Here is a 16,791-nt window from a genome sequence, read left to right as displayed (position 1 = left end):
TGGTTTAATTCAGATCAATTTACTTGATTTGCTGAGATCATCAATTGTCCTCTGGATAAATTTTTCAGCCAGTGAGTTTCTTGCTAACGATTTGTTTGACCACTTTCTTTTTGTTGGAATGTTTGAAACTCGCAATTGCTTTTTTTTTATTACTTATTCATTTTCCGCGCGCTTTCGGATCAGCTGATTTGGTGTGCGATTTTGGTGACTAAGCTGTTTAGGACAACCTTTGCATCCACCTTATCATTTGAAATAATTGAGTTACTTGACGTTTTCTTTTTCAACAGTGGCGACATGTCAGTCACTAATTATTTCGTAGCTGATCTCAAAAATTTCTTCCGAGTTTGCCATTGTGGGTGGTTCAAGGTTCATTGTCAAAAAAGATCAAATAGTCAAACTAGCCTCGGGTTGAAAATCAAGGTTTTTGAAATCAATAGAAAAAAATTTTGGAAATAAGTTTAAAAAATTTGGTGTAGTTTGTAAAATCAAATTTTTCAAATGCGTTTGTACGGGAGAAAAAACTCTTTTCGTCATCACAAACTGCCCTTTTTCAATCAGTGCAACAAACGCAAACAAAATTCAAAAAAGCAGCCATCATGTGGGCTCACAAAATTGATAGATAATTAAGTCGCATTCCACTTTGATGAAAAACTTCTTGTGGAAAACAATGGGATTTAGAGACTATATGTCGCAAATTTTAGTTGGATAAGAACGACCTTCTAGTGAGTAGGATGAAGATTGTGGGTGGTGCAAGGTTCGGAGTGCTTTTTTCTGTTCTGATCTGCGGCGGGAATGTTGAAAAACGTTTGAAACTCTACTGCCAAAGAAAAAACGAAAAAACAAGTTGGAAAACAGAGCAAAAACTATTCTGACGGAGAGGAAAATTTTTCGGACCCCAGGTGCCACAAAAGAATTATGAGAATCCTTCTTTTGAACATATTTAATCATTGGACTAAAAAGTGTATTCCGACTCAGATCAGAACAGAAGAAAGCACTTCGAACCTTGCACCACCCACAATCTTCATCCTACTCACTAGAAGGTCCTCCTTATCCAACTGAAATTTGCGACACATAGTCTCCAAATCCCATTGTTTTCCGCAAGAAGTTTTTCATCAATGTTGAAAGCGACTTAATTATCTATCAATTTTGTGAGCCCACATGATGGCTGGAATTTTGTTTGCGTTTGTTGCCCTGATTGAAAAAGGGCAGTTTCTGATGACGAAAAGAGTTTTTCTCCCGTACAAACGCAATTGAAAAGTTTGATTGCACAAACTACACCAAATATTCCAAACTTATTTTCAAAATTTTTTTCTATTGATTTCAAAAACTTTGATTTTCAACCCGAGGATAATTTGACTATTTGATCCTTTTTGACAGTGATCACTATTGAGCTTAATTTGTCGGATCTTTTTCCAATATGATACCATGCTTTTCATCGATGGTTTGATTTTGTTTAGTGAGTTTTCCACTCACTCGTGGAATTAACTTTGAAATGTCTCTATTTCTGTTGTATTGGTATCACATCATACACGAACTGTGTTTACATCAGATCAATTTTTGTTTTACTGATTTGGAAATACAAATGTTGTAAATAATGTTTGAACCGCTGTTTGACTTCTGTTTGTAAATTTTTAGTTTATCTTTGATTTACACTGTATCAGTTTGTAACCAACTTTTGGACATGTGTTTTGTTATCCAAAATTTTTTTGTATGTAAACGACTATGACTGATGCTGATTGAACTGTTCAACCTACGGATTCAATTACTTGATTGATTTTCCACCTCGAATAGCGTACTGTCCGTTGGTGGAAGCAAAGTTTCTGGGGGTGGAAGCAAATGTCTTCCTGAGGGTGTCTTCTGGGCTTCTGTTTTGCCGTATTTTGGACTTCGCAAACCGGTTTTGTCTGTTGTATTAATTCGGGTTGGTCATTTACGAAATTTCCGGTCCATCCTTTTTTTGTGCGAAAATGGCTATTTACACTATCGCCTCTCAATTCGATCAATCTGATGGTGGTTCCGGTGACGCACGTTGCAAGAATGGAGTATAAACCAGTGGATTTGTGTATCTGGTTGGCTCATCATATCATACGGTAACATGTGTTAATGGCTATTTCTGAATCCTAACAAATCGGTAAATCGACGAACAGATAATTTTTCACCGATAAATATACAACTGATTGATATCATGAACTCTTACGCTTCGGAACTTTTGACTCTCCAACTGTGAACAAAAAAAAATATCTCTCACAGTTTAATGCCGCCGGACTTGTAGACCCAAATATGAAAAGAATAAACAATGTCCAGAGGCTTGCACTATTGGACCGGATAAGATTTTTTTCCCTTTCAAAGCCCACATAAAAGTTTTTAAAGTTAAACCAAACTGCGCAATATGAGGCCACAAGGCCGATATAAAGTACACTTAAACCTATTCAGCCTATGGATGGACAAAAAAAACAAGAGAATAATTGAAAACCGCGGGTCTGGATCTGAGAACTTCAAATTCTCTAAAAACATTGATTGTCAGATTATGTAAGTTATTACAGTTTCTCGCTCATGGAAAACAATCAACAATTTTAACCTAAAAAAACTGAATTTAATTGTATTTTGTTAATATAGTAAAGAAAGATGAGCTATTTTGACAGACGACAAAAAGAAAACATTGAAAGGAGAAAAAAGAAAATATTGAACCGACGACATTAACAGGATTGACATTCAAGTATGAAAGGAACGGCAAATGCGCCAAAAGATGGATTGTTTTATAATTTTTTGAAAAAATGCCGAGTTATTTTGTTCATTGTTTTAAAAGTTTGTTGCAATCTATTTTAAACTTTTCATAAAATTGTTGCAATTTAACACAAAAGTATGCGACTATTTAACACTCAATGAATCATTTGGCCAACGTTTTCCGCGTAAAATGAACAAACAAATTTCAATGAAGTGTTTAATGAAGGCGTTTTTTCCAGGCTTTGACAAAAAGAAAACCAAAATTGTTGAATATCAATGCAAAACTCTATAATCTGATTGCCTGTAAACTGTTCACTGAAACATTTAGGTTTAAATTTTGATACATTTTAAATTCTGGGTTGTTGTTTTTTTAACAATAAAGGTAATATTTGAGTCATATAGGGAACAATTAAGACCAATTAGCTTGCGCAATACAATTTTATACGGTTTTGAATATTGGATAAGTTGCCACGCATAAAATTTGAGGGTACAATTTCAGCATCACGAAGAATTACTTAAAAACGTGCTTAGTGTACATTGTTCATTTTCAAACTTAATTTTATTTACCTGAAACTCACTTTTTATGAGTTTCATCTATTTAGTCGACCTTAAAATTTTTTTTCGAGCATCCCCCCTCGAATTAATCCTAGATTTGCACCTGGGGTCAACCAAGGGTTTTTTGTTTTCTAAAACAAGCTCTTGAAACAAATTTTTTTAGTTGATTAAAACATTACGAGGGCAAACTGTGCACTGGATAGGCAAACAAATTTGTGTCTGTATGTTCCTGGATTTCAGAGACAAGTCTTTAAACCTGGTAAAAATTTGTCGCAACAATCAAAAGAAATGAAAGAACAAACGAAGAACAAAGGGAGCGTCCTTGTTGCAGAATCCGCTTACAATTCACAAAATGCACAGTTTAGCCTCGTAATGAAATACCCAAAAATTTCCAAAAAATATCAAAATAAAATATTGTTTGGTCTGAGTATGTTGAGGGGCACTGGGGCGGATCTAGGATTTTCTCGAGATATGGCTGATTTTAGTTCGACAAAATTGATTTTCGAGCTCTCAAAAATGACTAAAATTATTTGTTTTAAGATCGCACTCATATTTTTGGAAAAACAGGCGAGAAGGCGTTTTTAGGCACTTTTTTGAAAACTCTTGACCAAAAAATGCAGTTTTTGGCGTTTGCTCTCCTAAAATTAGCATATATTGGCGCTGAAGAACAACTTTTTCTTCATTCAGTGTTTTCAAGGACAATAGTTTTTTTTCTGAGCAATTTCGAAGCCTACAAAAAAATTCACTGCCGACGACAATACTTGGAATTTTAGAGCTTAATATTCAGTGCTGATTTAAATTATCCGGACAAAACGAACAAAACTTGAATTTTGAAACGCGTTTTTCTCAAATTGGGTTAAGATTCGACAAAAAGTGAAGAGGACAAAAGTTGCTTAGAATTTCACCAGAATTAATATGGTGCCATTTGTTCTCCGAAATTCTCAACAAAAAAATTACACCAAAAATGGGTCAAGTTGGCTTTTTTCACTTAATCAAGAATTACGCTGAAACTACTTTGTGAATTGATAAGAAATTCATCTCACAGGAAGCCTCTTACGCAGCTCAACAAGGTTTAACAAGGATTAAATCTCCAAAAATTTGCGCAAATTGTTTAAAATTTATTTTTAAACAGAGATTTTGGGTTTTATATATTAAAAATCTCATTATGACTATCAAGTGAAAGTTTTTTCTCTTATACTCGTTTTTGGATATTTAACCCTCCTTAAATTTTGTTGAGCTGCGTACAAGGCTTCCTGTGAGATGACTTTCTTATCAATTCACAAAGTAGTTTCAGCGTAATTCTTGATTAAGTGAAAAAAGCCAACTTGACCCATTTTTGGTGTAATTTTTTTTTGTTGAGAATTTCGGAGAACAAATGGCACCATATTACTTCTGGTAAAATTCTAAGCAACTTTTGTCCTCTTCACTTTTTGTCGAATCTTAACCTAATTTGAGAAAAACGCGTTTCAAAATTCAAGTTTTGTTCGTTTTGTCCGGATAATTTAAATCAGCACTGTGACTTGAAGGTCATTAGTCGCAGAGTATAGATAAATTTAGCTCTCTTGTAATGAAATGGTTTTGTTAACCAACCATCCATCTAATTTTATTCAAAAAGATCCATGAAAATATACATTTGGCATTCTGAAATCTATAAAGAGTTCTGCAGGTTTGAGGGAAAGGAAAAACATTTTGTGCAAAATTTTCAAGGTATGAAAGTAATAAGCAAAACAGTTTTCATTTTTAAATGAGAGCTGGACACTTTGGCTTGATCAAAATTATTGATAAAATTCTCAAAAGTGTGTGGAAAATCAACTCTTGAACAAAGCTTTGAATTCTCTGTAGGTCATTTCTGCTTTGTGGTATTCTCATTTGAAATAAATCTTAATTAAGGTTTTTTAGAAAACTCACTCGTAAAGTTTGAAAAAAAATTATTTGAACTTGTCCATTCAGTCAACGATATCATACAGAGTGCATCAATCAAGAAAAACGTGTTAATGCAAACTGTGGTCAGGCAAACTGTGCTTTTTCTAAGTTAAATGAAGTAAGCAATACAAACTGCTAATTTCAAGACACATGCTTTCAATATTAAATATATTTGAAATTATGTGTCGAAACAATCATTTGTGTTTGTTATCTGGCCTGATTGTTCCGACTACTGTTGAAGAAAATGACGGATTATTTTTCTATTCAACCGACTTTTTAACTAACCATGTTTAACTGAGTTTTAAAATCATCCGAAACGTTTTGCTGTTTTGAGTTCAAATTCAAAAACATATATGAACTGTGATCAATATTTGTAAAGTTATGGGGGTTTAAATAGTTCTTCATTTTTCTTCATTTTTTTTTGAAAATTTCAACATTTTTTTGGTACACGTGTGATAGAGGAGTCCATGTAAAAACTAAATGAGAGAGAAGGGTCCTGAATTACATAATTTTATGCTAAAACGGCAATTAACTAATTAAGATGCGCCTCTACCTCGTTTCAAAGCTTTTTCTCGAACGTAATTAACCTGCCTCATTTGAGCATACTTATTCGATACTTGATTTGTCATCATCCGAGGCACTAAATTGAACAAAATACACAACATTCTTTTTAGACTAGGGATCCGGTTAGTTTCATGAGAACTCTCTATCACACTTGTACCAATTGTTTAAAAGCAAACACTACTCCATTCAACCTAAAAGGCAGTCGGAACATTCAGGGCTTCGCTTTGATGCGAGCAGTCTCGCTATAATTGCTATTGTTTTTCAAACATCACTAGCAAGTCAAAACCATGTTGTTGAATTGCTGTTTCGAGGAGAGAAAGCTAGCGAACCAGACGTTCGTTTCAATGATTTTCCGATAAACACCACCCGTAGCGCTGTATTGGATAATTTGGGACATCAAGTTATAAATGATTCGGTAAGTTATAATCTTTTTGGACACAAAAAATGCACTTCATTTTGTAAAAATTTTCAGTTTCCTAACTTGCTTTCATGCCTTTTATTTCATACGAATGAGTCTACTTCACTTTTATCCACTGGTTTAGTAAACAGAACAAGACTGCTCATATTAGGGTAAAGAAAAGTTCTGACTGACTTTTATGTGTTTGCTTAAAAGTGTTTGCTTAAAAAAATGATGATGTCACAAAAAATTCAAAAAAACCATCCTCCCAAACGCTATGTAATGAACAAAATGATTTTTTTTTCGCATGTAGCAAGGTGATTAAATGCATGCCTCAGATCAATTTGCTACAAGTTCTAACACGGATTAAATTTCCGCTTAAGATTTAATATCAAAAAACATATCGGCTTATATGGCAATCTTTAAAGACCATTTTTTGCAACAAAAATGGTCGCAGGTGAAATATTTTTTCACAATTGAGCTCAAGTCAACAATACTTTTAGAATGATAAAAAAATTCCGTCAAACTTGGGGATTAAAAAGTTGAAGTTTGTCTGGAGAAAATAAATCACCACGAGCACAAATATTCTGTCTTTTTCTTCAAAAGTCGGAACAACACGTAAACATTTTAGTGAATAGCGGAGTTGATATATCATTTCAAATTTTGGTTGACCAAATAGCATGAGTAAAAAGTAGCATTAAAACTTTTCATTTTGATTAAAAATTTTCAAGAATGATCCATTGACATTTTTGATTTTTTTTGTATTACAAAAAACTATTGCATGCAAAGTACTATCTAAAATTTAAGCCCACAGCTGCAAAATTTCAACCTATTTCAGATGATATGAAAAAATTGTAAGCTAGTTAACAGAAAGCTGGCAAGGTGTCTGGAGAAAACAATCACACTGAATAAAAACAATCTTTCAGTTTCTTCGAAAATCGGATCTTTATAACTAAGTGCCAATGGAACGCATGCACCCAAACAAATTTGAGGTCGCTTGAGTTTTTGTAGGAAAAATTATTACAAATTGATCACGCACAGATTTGAATTTTCGTGGTTTGATTTTTGGTTCTGTAAAAATCAACAGGGCTCTACCTAATGCAGGCAGTTAGTGAAATGAAATTTTAGTAACAACAAAATTTATTATTTTCCGTCAGTTATTAATTGAAGAAAATATAATACTTTTTTGTAAAAATTAAACTGTTTTGGGAATCCCGCGTTTTTTTATCTAATTCCCTTCTCAATTTTTCTCAGTTTTTTTCAAAGCATCATTTTTTTCCGGCAAAAACCAAAAATTCAAATTTTTTGGGTTTATTGCATCATCTTTCATGGCCAAAGCCAAAAACTCAAGTTTTTTTGGGGTGATTGACTTGTACTCCAAAGAGCAGAAGCCTTTCTTGTTAAGAACATTCCATGATTAGCCTCAGAGTATGAGCAGGTTCTGATGCGCAAAATCACGAAAACAATACAAAAACGAGCAGAAAACGATTTGCGTGACATTTGAGTTGTTGAAAACATAAAAAAGGAATATTTCAGCTGAAGGCGATTGACAACTACCTTCTGCGGAGTCTCTGGCCCCTCGGGACAATTCTGCCGCCCGGACTGAACCCGAAGTCAATCATATCCAAATACAAACCAGATGATCCAACAGGGCTCTTTACCATTTAAATCTATTCTGTCTTAAATGTTCTTTTGAATCTAAATGAAGTTTTTGGAATTTGGTTACGTGTAATAACACCTTCACAAATTCAGTATAATATATGATTTGATAAATGAAAAGAATGCACCTCAAACGCGGTTTTGGTTTTACAAAATATGCTGAAAACATAAAGTTGGGATTACAAAATTTTCGAAAATAATTTAGGTCGGAAAATAAAACCTTTCTGCTGCAAAGCTGTCAACTATTTGTTTTCTAAATCTTCTCGGCTTCTTTTTCAAACTTTTTTCATTAATGTTTGAGCATTTACACAGCTTTTATCTTGAGAAATGCTTGATATTTATAGACCTTCCTAGACAATCAAAAAACTATTTTTGGAAATAAAAGAATGTAGCAAAAACATAAAAAGATCACCTGCGGGAAAAGAGCCCCCCCTCCTGGTTGACCTTTGTAGTGATTGTGACTCTGACTGACTATGTGACGAAGGAGTGTGGGCATGATGTGAGTGATCAAGTGAAGATCAATTTAGCTGTTCAGTGCAAACAGTACTATACTAAAGACAGTAAGTTTGTCAAGATCTTCCAGTAAGTATGGCATATTAAAGACAGTAAGCCATGGTCTTTACAGTAATTTTGTCATACTTTTTTTATGTTATGGTAATCACTGCTTTCTAATCATAACTCTTAAACTATGTGCATTGAGGTGCGGAGGAATTTTTTAAGAGCGAAGGAGGATTGGCTATTCAAAAAACTATTTCCAAGTTTCTGTTGACAAATTTGATGTTTCGAGCTTCCCTGAAAACCAAAACAAATTCCTATTAACCCACTCATCCAGCTATTACTAACTCAGTCATGTCCCGTGTAATTCTCGGTAAGAAAGTAGTATATATTGGCAGGGGCGGATTTAGGGGGGGGGGGTTGGACGCCCCCCTCAGGGATTCGATTCCCTGTCGACCCAAAGGTTCCCCCCTTTGTACTGTTTCTGAGATATCCATTTTTGGTGATGTACCCTAAAATTTTTCTAAAGACGCATTTGACGCCTTTTTTGGCCTGTTTTTTGTTGGCCTGTTTTTTCGTCTTTTTTGGCCTGTTTTTTCAAAATTTTGCCTGCGGCGCAGAAAATGTGACCAGAAGAGGGTCTTTTTGGTGCTTTGGCAGATTTCGGAAAATCAATTTGGTCGGCCTGAAAAAAAGGTCGAGAAAATTTGCAATTTTTTTTTGAAAATCCCCGAATTTGCCCTTGCTTCATGTTCTGAGTCATTTGCCGAAAAATGAGGCATTTTTACTTACTCTGTGGGCGGAGTAGGACAGGGGGCTTTCTTTGCGCTTTCTAACCAAGCTACCACAAAGAATGAAGTGCAATGTTGAAACCTATATTGTCATGACTTCATCTTAGAAAAATTGAGTTTGGATTGCGAATCTGCTAAGAATTTGGGTTCTTTCTCGCAAGAAATAAGATTTTTATAAGAACGAGAACTGCACTAGAACCCGCGCTGGAAAAAAAAAGTTAAAGAGAAACAAATTTGTTCTATGTTGTTTTTTGCCAACAACCAAAAAACAACTGTTTGTTTTGTGACTGCTCTTGTTTTTCGTTAGTTTCGGGAAGCAATTTGAAAATTATGCACCAATGCATTCGGAGTGTATGCTCACCACCTGTCATTCTAACCAACCTGTCAAAACTCAACCCAGCGGTGGATATCAACCAGATATGTCCAGACTTGTTCATCCAGACTGTGAGAAGGAGTAATTTCTCAGAATGTGCCGTACAGTTTCCTCTGGATGTCAAAAAACAGGAAGGATACAATTTTCGGATCAATTGAGCAATATCCCCCCCGTAATGACCAATTGAGCTATCTCCCCCCCCCCAGCGAAAATGATTAAACTCTACAAAAAGACGTCAGCAAACGCAAGTAGATGGATGATGTGTTTATAGCACGCAATCAATTGACCGACTGAAGTTTATCTTAAATGAGTATCGAGAAAATTTTGAAAAAAAATCGAAATTTATGAAAAAAAAAAAAAATTTTTGCAAAATTTTGTTTAGGCGACTATAGCCTCATCGAAGAAAGCGATTTACCAGGGTTGGTGCTCTAGCCTTGTATCTGAATATCAAAAACGGTTCTCCGCAGCACCTTGATATTGTACGCAAAAAACTTTTTGTCATTTTAAGAAAGAAAAAAGTCGCTTTTTATGCCTGTTTTATTGATTCTTTTTTCAATCTAAATGAATCTTTAGAGCTTTTTTATCGTAAATTTTGGCTTTCCACAGTCGTTGGAAAATATGTTTTATGCTTTCAGGTCATTCAAACTATTTTCAAGTGGTTATAAACATGTCTCAAGTACCTATTGAGCTATCTCCCCCCCACGCGAGAATGGGGGGGGGGGGAGATTGCTCAATTGTTCCCAATTTTCTTGAGCCGACAGATCTAAGCAATTATACGAGAAATTTAAGAACAAAACTAGCCATTTGGAGAAGAAAATGTTAAGAAAATGAATTCCAAATAATATCTAGATGAACAGTCTCTGTTAGTTTGAAAACACTTTTGAGATTTTGCGTTCCAGATTCACATACTTTTTCATGTAAGTTTCAAAGAAAAATTTCAAATGTGGACACCTCATTTTCTATCTATAGAAATTTGGATTGAAAAACTCCATCTGGACTACGTTATAGACCCAAAAATCAACAAATGCATACAAAGTTTTTTGTTTCGTGAAATGCATATTCCTGCACAGAAGCAAGTTTGCAAACTAAAAAGGAATAAACAAATTTTTACCTCAAAATTGTGTTTTTTTTCTATGGAAGATGCATATCATACAATTTTCACATATAAAATTGTATGATAAACATTTTTTGTTCAACTAATTTTTTTCCTTGCCAGAGATGCTCTCATGTAGCCAAAAATGCCACCACTTTGTTTTGTTTGAATCATAAACCAATTTAAGATAGTTTTTGGAAAAAAAATTCGGTTGAAAAATTACCTGCAATACAATTATTTTCTATCAAAATTGTATGATAAGCGTTTTTTCCGTAGCCTCCATTTGTGAAGCAGGATAATAGCATTTTTCATGTTAGTTTCAACGAAAAAGTTTTTAATGTGAATTACTCATTTTCTATCCTAATCAGATGGAAATCATTTTTTGAGTCTCAGCACATTTGAAACCAGATGCGGATTTTGAGGCGCAGACTCCGTCATCAAAAATTTGATAGTTTCTTTTACCCGGATTGACAAAATCGAATTTTGTACTATGAAACAGGGGCGGATCTAGGGCTTTCTCGATTTCAAAAAACTTTTGGAAATTTTGTCGACCTTTTTTTTTAGCTCGATCAAATTGAATTTCCCAGTCCACCCAAAACACTAAAAAGGCCCTGTTTTGTCCAAACTCTCTGCGCCACAGGCGGTATTTTAAAAAAAACACAGGCCAAAAAGGGCGTTTTCAGGCACTTTTTTGAAAAACTTGGCCAAAAAATTTTGTTTTTGGTGCGCATTCCCCCCTCAAAGTTAGGCTCCGTTAGCCAAAAATTGATTCCTCATGATAGTACAAAGGGGGGACCCTTTGGGTTGGCAGGTGGTCAAATTCGTGAGGGGAGGAGCACTTTTTCTTAATGAAATGGTGTGACAAGCGTTTTTCCCATTGTATGAACTTGTATGATACGCTTTTTTCCATGAGTGAACTTACAATTTAAAACAAAAAATTGTGTTTCATTCGAAACACACTTACCAAAGATTTTCTGTCGCAAAAAAATCCAGAGTGTAATTTACAGTTACCACGCAGATAGACTGCATTCGGTGATATTACGCTAATGTTATATTTTCACACTGAGTTTTATATCAAAAACTTTGAAACTTTCGGTGGTTGAGAAAAAAGGCCTGTCCCTTTTTATCTTAGAAGATGAAAACATAAGAAAATAATTGTGTCTATAAAAAATTACTTGTTTCCCTTTTCGGAGTTTTTGGGTTGAAAAACTCCATCTGGACTACGTTATAGACACAAAAAATCAACAAAAGCTGACAAAGTTTTTTGTTTCCTGCACAGAAGCAAGTTTGCAAACTAAAATGGAATAAACAAATTTTTACCTCAAAATTGTGTTTTTTTTTCTATGGAAGATGCATATTATACAACTTTCACATTTAAAATTGTATGATAAGCATTTTTTTGTTCAATAAATTTTTTTACTTGCCAGAGATGCTCTCATGTAACCAAAAATGCCACCACTTTGTTCTGTTTGGAACTTAAACCAATTTAAGATAATTTTTGGATATAAAACTTCGGTTGAAAAATTACCTGCTATTCAATTTTCTTCTATTGTGAAGCAGGATAAGAGCATTTTTGATGTAACATGTATAGACGTCGGGCCGGGTGGGCACTCCCTTTGATTCTATTTCACAACATCTTTTTTCGGCCAATTAGCAACTAAACTAAAATTTTTTGGGGAGACGCTATCGGCGCTCATATCTTAACATAGTTAGAGTGGTTTATCTAAAAAACAGAACCTTCTCACAAATTTGGCTTACACGAAACTAGCAAAAAAGATCAAAATCTCTTAAAAAATTCAATTATCAAAAGTTACTCACCTTTACGTTAAATTATACGGAAATAACTGTAAACGAGTTGTCCTCACCAGTACTCTCACTATACAAAAAACCCATCTGAAGACCTTTACGCCCCGCAAAACTTATGGGGGGAAGGTGAGAGTGTCAGGTAGGGTTGGTGATGTGAGGGTTGGCGGCGGGAGGAGGTTAGGTTGGGTGGAGTAGGTGTGTGTGTGGGGGGGGGGGGGGTAAGATAGGCGTGGTAAGGGGATCAGGCGGATGGCGAGTGTAGTTGGGGTATGGTAGATGTGAGTGGGGGTAGGCGCGATGGGTTGATGAGGTAATTGGGTTGAATTAGGTGTGTTTATCAAAGTGGGGGGATGGCCGTAAAACTGGGCTTGTTCAACTTGGTTGGAAACATTGGGAGGAATGTAGTGCGAGGGTTTGAAAAGCCCAGTTTCACATGTGAGTAAGTCTAGAAATCGACTAGGCTGTGAGATATGCAAAAAAAAGGTGCGAACTTTTTGAAAAAACAATAGAGGTTATAATCCAATATATTCCGTAATAATGGATTTCATATGTATTTTATTAGATTTCTTTTTTTCAAAAAATAGTAGATTACAATAGATTTTAATTGACTGCGTGTTCTCAAAGTGACTGCGTGGTTTCATAATTTTAATCGATTGTAATGGAAATGTTTTTGAACAAGAAAACTGATTATAATCGATTGTTATTCATGAAATCTCACTGCCGGTCAGCGGAAAATAAAAGCTGTTTAAAAAGCTTAAAAAAGATTTCTCATAATAGTACAAAGGGTGGACCCTTTGGATTGGCAGGTGGTCAAATTCGTGAGGGGAGGAGCACTTTTTTTTAATGAAATGGCGTGACAAGCATTTTTTCTGTAGTACGAACTTGTATGATACGCTTTTTTCCATGAATGAACTTACCATTTAAAAGAAAAATTGTATTTCATTCGAAACACACTTACCAAAAATTTTCTATCGCAAAAAAATTTAGAGTAGAAATTACAGTTACCACGCAGATAGACTGCATTCGGTGATATTACGTAAAAGTTATTTTTTCACACTGAGTTTTATATCAAAAACTAATTTGAAACTTTTGGTGGTTGAGAAAAAAGGCATGTACTTTTTTTAACTTAGAAGGTGAAAACATAAGAAAATAATTGTGTCTATAAAAAATCACTTGTTTCCATTTTCGGAGTTTTTGGGTTGAAAAACTTCATCTGGACTACGTTATAGACACAAAAAATCAACAAATGCATACACAGTTTTTTGTTTCGTGAAATGCATATTCCTGCACAGAAGCAAGATTGCAAACTAAAAAGGAATAAAAAAATTTTTATCTCAAAATTGTGTTTTTTTTTATGGAAGATGCATATCATATGAAATTGTATGAGACGCATTTTTTTGTTTAAGAAAAATTTTAGTAGCTAGAGTTACTCTCCTGAAACCAAAAATGCCACCACTTGTTTTGTTCGGAACTTAAACCAATTTAAGATAATTTTTGAAAAAAAAACTTCGGTTGAAAAATTACCTGCTAAACAATTTTTTTCTATGAAAATTGTATGATAAGCATTTTTTTCATAGATTCTACATGTGAATTAAGATAATAAGCCTTTTTCAGATAAAAACGTAAGGCCGGGTGGGCCCTCATTTTGATTTTATTTCACAACATCTTTTCTCGGCCATTTAGCAACTGAACTAAAACATTTGTAGAGACGCTATCGGCGCTCAGATCTAAAAATGGTTAGAGTGGTTTATCTAAAAACAGAACAACCTCACAATTTCGGTCTACACAAAACTAGCAAACAAAATAAAAAATCTCTTAAAAAAACTCAATTATTAGAACTTACTCACCTTAAATTATACAAAAATTACTCTAAACTAGTGTCCTCCCCATTACTCTCACCATACAAAAAGCCCCTCTGAAGACCTTAACGCCCCGCAAAATTTATGGGGGGAAGGTGAGAGTGTCAGGTAGGGTTGGTGATGTGAGGGTTGGCGGGGGAGGAGGGTAGGTTGGGTGGAGTTGGTGGTGCGTGTATGTGTGTGTGTGTGTGTGTGTGTGTGTGGTGGGGGGGGGGGGGGTAAAATAGGCTGGGGGAGGGGTTCAGGCGGGTAGCGAGGGTAGTTGTGGTGTGGTAGATGTGAGGGGGTAGGCGCGAGGGGTCGATGGGATAAATGGGTTGAGAGTTAGACGTGTATCAAAGTGGGGGGATGGCCGTAAAACTGGGCTTGTTCAACTTGGTTGGAAACATTGGGAGGAATGTAGTGCGAGGGTTTGAAAAGCCCAGTTTCACATGTGAGTAAGTCTAGAAATCGACTAGGCTGTGAGATATGCAAAAAAAAGGTGCGAACTTTTTGAAAAAGCAATAGAGGTTATAATCCAATATATTCCGTAATAATGGATTTCATATGTATTTTATTAGATTTCTTTTTTTCAAAAAATAGTAGATTACAATAGATTTTAATTGACTGCGTGTTCTCAAAGTGACTGCGTGGTTTCATAATTTTAATCGATTGTAATGGAAATGTTTTTGAACACGAAAACTGATTATAATCGATTGTTATTCATGAAATCTCACTGCCGGTCAGCGGAAAATAAAAGCTGTTTAAAAAGCTTAAAAAAGATTTCTCATAATAGTACAAAGGGTGGACCCTTTGGATTGGCAGGTGGTCAAATTCGTGAGGGGAGGAGCACTTTTTTTTAATGAAATGGTGTGACAAGCATTTTTTCTGTAGTACGAACTTGTATGATACGCTTTTTTCCATGAATGAACTTACCATTTAAAAGAAAAATTGTATTTCATTCGAAACACACTTACCAAAAATTTTCTATCGCAAAAAAATTTAGAGTAGAAATTACAGTTACCACGCAGATAGACTGCATTCGGTGATATTACGTAAAAGTTATTTTTTCACACTGAGTTTTATATCAAAAACTAATTTGAAACTTTTGGTGGTTGAGAAAAAAGGCATGTACTTTTTTTAACTTAGAAGATAAAAACATAAGAAAATAATTGTGTCTATAAAAAATCACTTGTTTCCATTTTCGGAGTTTTTGGGTTGAAAAACTTCATCTGGACTACGTTATAGACACAAAAAATCAACAAATGCATACACAGTTTTTTGTTTCGTGAAATGCATATTCCTGCACAGAAGCAAGATTGCAAACTAAAAAGGAATAAAAAAATTTTTATCTCAAAATTGTGTTTTTTTTATGGAAGATGCATATCATATGAAATTGTATGAGACGCATTTTTTTGCTTAAGAAAAATTTTAGTAGCTAGAGTTACTCTCCTGAAACCAAAAATGCCACCACTTGTTTTGTTCGGAACTTAAACCAATTTAAGATAATTTTTGAAAAAAAAACTTCGGTTGAAAAATTACCTGCTAAACAATTTTTTTTCTATGAAAATTGTATGATAAGCATTTTTTTCATAGATTCTACATGTGAATTAAGATAATAAGCCTTTTTCAGATAAAAACGTAAGGCCGGGTGGGCCCTCATTTTGATTTTATTTCACAACATCTTTTCTCGGCCATTTAGCAACTGAACTAAAACATTTGTAGAGACGCTATCGGCGCTCAGATCTAAAAATGGTTAGAGTGGTTTATCTAAAAACAGAACAACCTCACAATTTCGGTCTACACAAAACTAGCAAACAAAATAAAAAGTCTCTTAAAAAAACTCAATTATTAAAACTTACTCACCTTAAATTATACAAAAATTACTCTAAACTAGTGTCCTCCCCATTACTCTCACCATACAAAAAGCCCCTCTGAAGACCTTAACGCCCCGCAAAATTTATGGGGGGAAGGTGAGAGTGTCAGGTAGGGTTGGTGATGTGAGGGTTGGCGGGGGAGGAGGGTAGGTTGGGTGGAGTTGGTGGTGCTTGTGTGTGTGTGTGTGTGTGTGTGTGTGTGTGTGTGTGGTGGGGGGGGGGGGGGGGGTAAAATAGGCTGGGGGAGGGGGTTCAGGCGGGGTAGCGAGGGTAGTTGTGGTGTGGTAGATGTGAGGGGGTAGGCGCGAGGGGTCGATGGGATAAATGGGTTGAGAGTTAGACGTGTATCAAAGTGGGGGGATGGCCGTAAAACTGGGCTTGTTCAACTTGGTTGGAAACATTGGGAGGAATGTAGTGCGAGGGTTTGAAAAAATAGTTTAACGTGAGTAAGGCTAGAAATCGACTAGGCTGTGAGATATGCAAAAAAAGGTGTGAATTTTTTGAAAAAGCAATGCGTGTGGGGGGATGATTTGTACAAAAAAACTGAAAATTTTTATTATTTTTTGTTTTTTGAAATCTTCTTTTTTTTAATGGAACATTAATGTATAGAACTTGAAAGGCAGACGGAAAATTAAAAGCTTCGCCTTGATACGAGCAGTCTTGTTTTTTTTAAAACTCTAATTGATAACTTCAGAT

The 16,791-nt window shown here is 35.0% G+C and overlaps 1 protein-coding gene across 2 annotated transcripts in view; it reads right to left on the bottom strand.

The window, feature by feature from the left end:
* The window catches only part of LOC134851200 (uncharacterized), a 48,618-nt gene that overhangs the window by 7,271 nt on the left and 24,556 nt on the right, over window positions 1–16,791 (bottom strand). Inside the window, exon 1 of one of the 2 annotated variants that reach the window (XM_063867178.1) lies at window positions 9,490–9,544. The exons of the other annotated variant lie outside the window; for it this stretch is intronic. The gene's annotated coding sequence lies outside the window, so the exon portion shown is untranslated. Of the gene's footprint in view, window positions 1–9,489; window positions 9,545–16,791 lie in introns of those variants that run through there. 2 annotated transcript variants of the gene reach the window in all.

This window comes from Symsagittifera roscoffensis, chromosome 7 (assembly GCF_963678635.1).
Source record: "Symsagittifera roscoffensis chromosome 7, txSymRosc1.1, whole genome shotgun sequence".
NCBI classification, from domain to species: domain Eukaryota; kingdom Metazoa; phylum Xenacoelomorpha; order Acoela; family Convolutidae; genus Symsagittifera; species Symsagittifera roscoffensis.
Note: the sequence above shows the minus strand (reverse complement) of the source record. Positions and strands in the feature narration are given on the sequence as shown.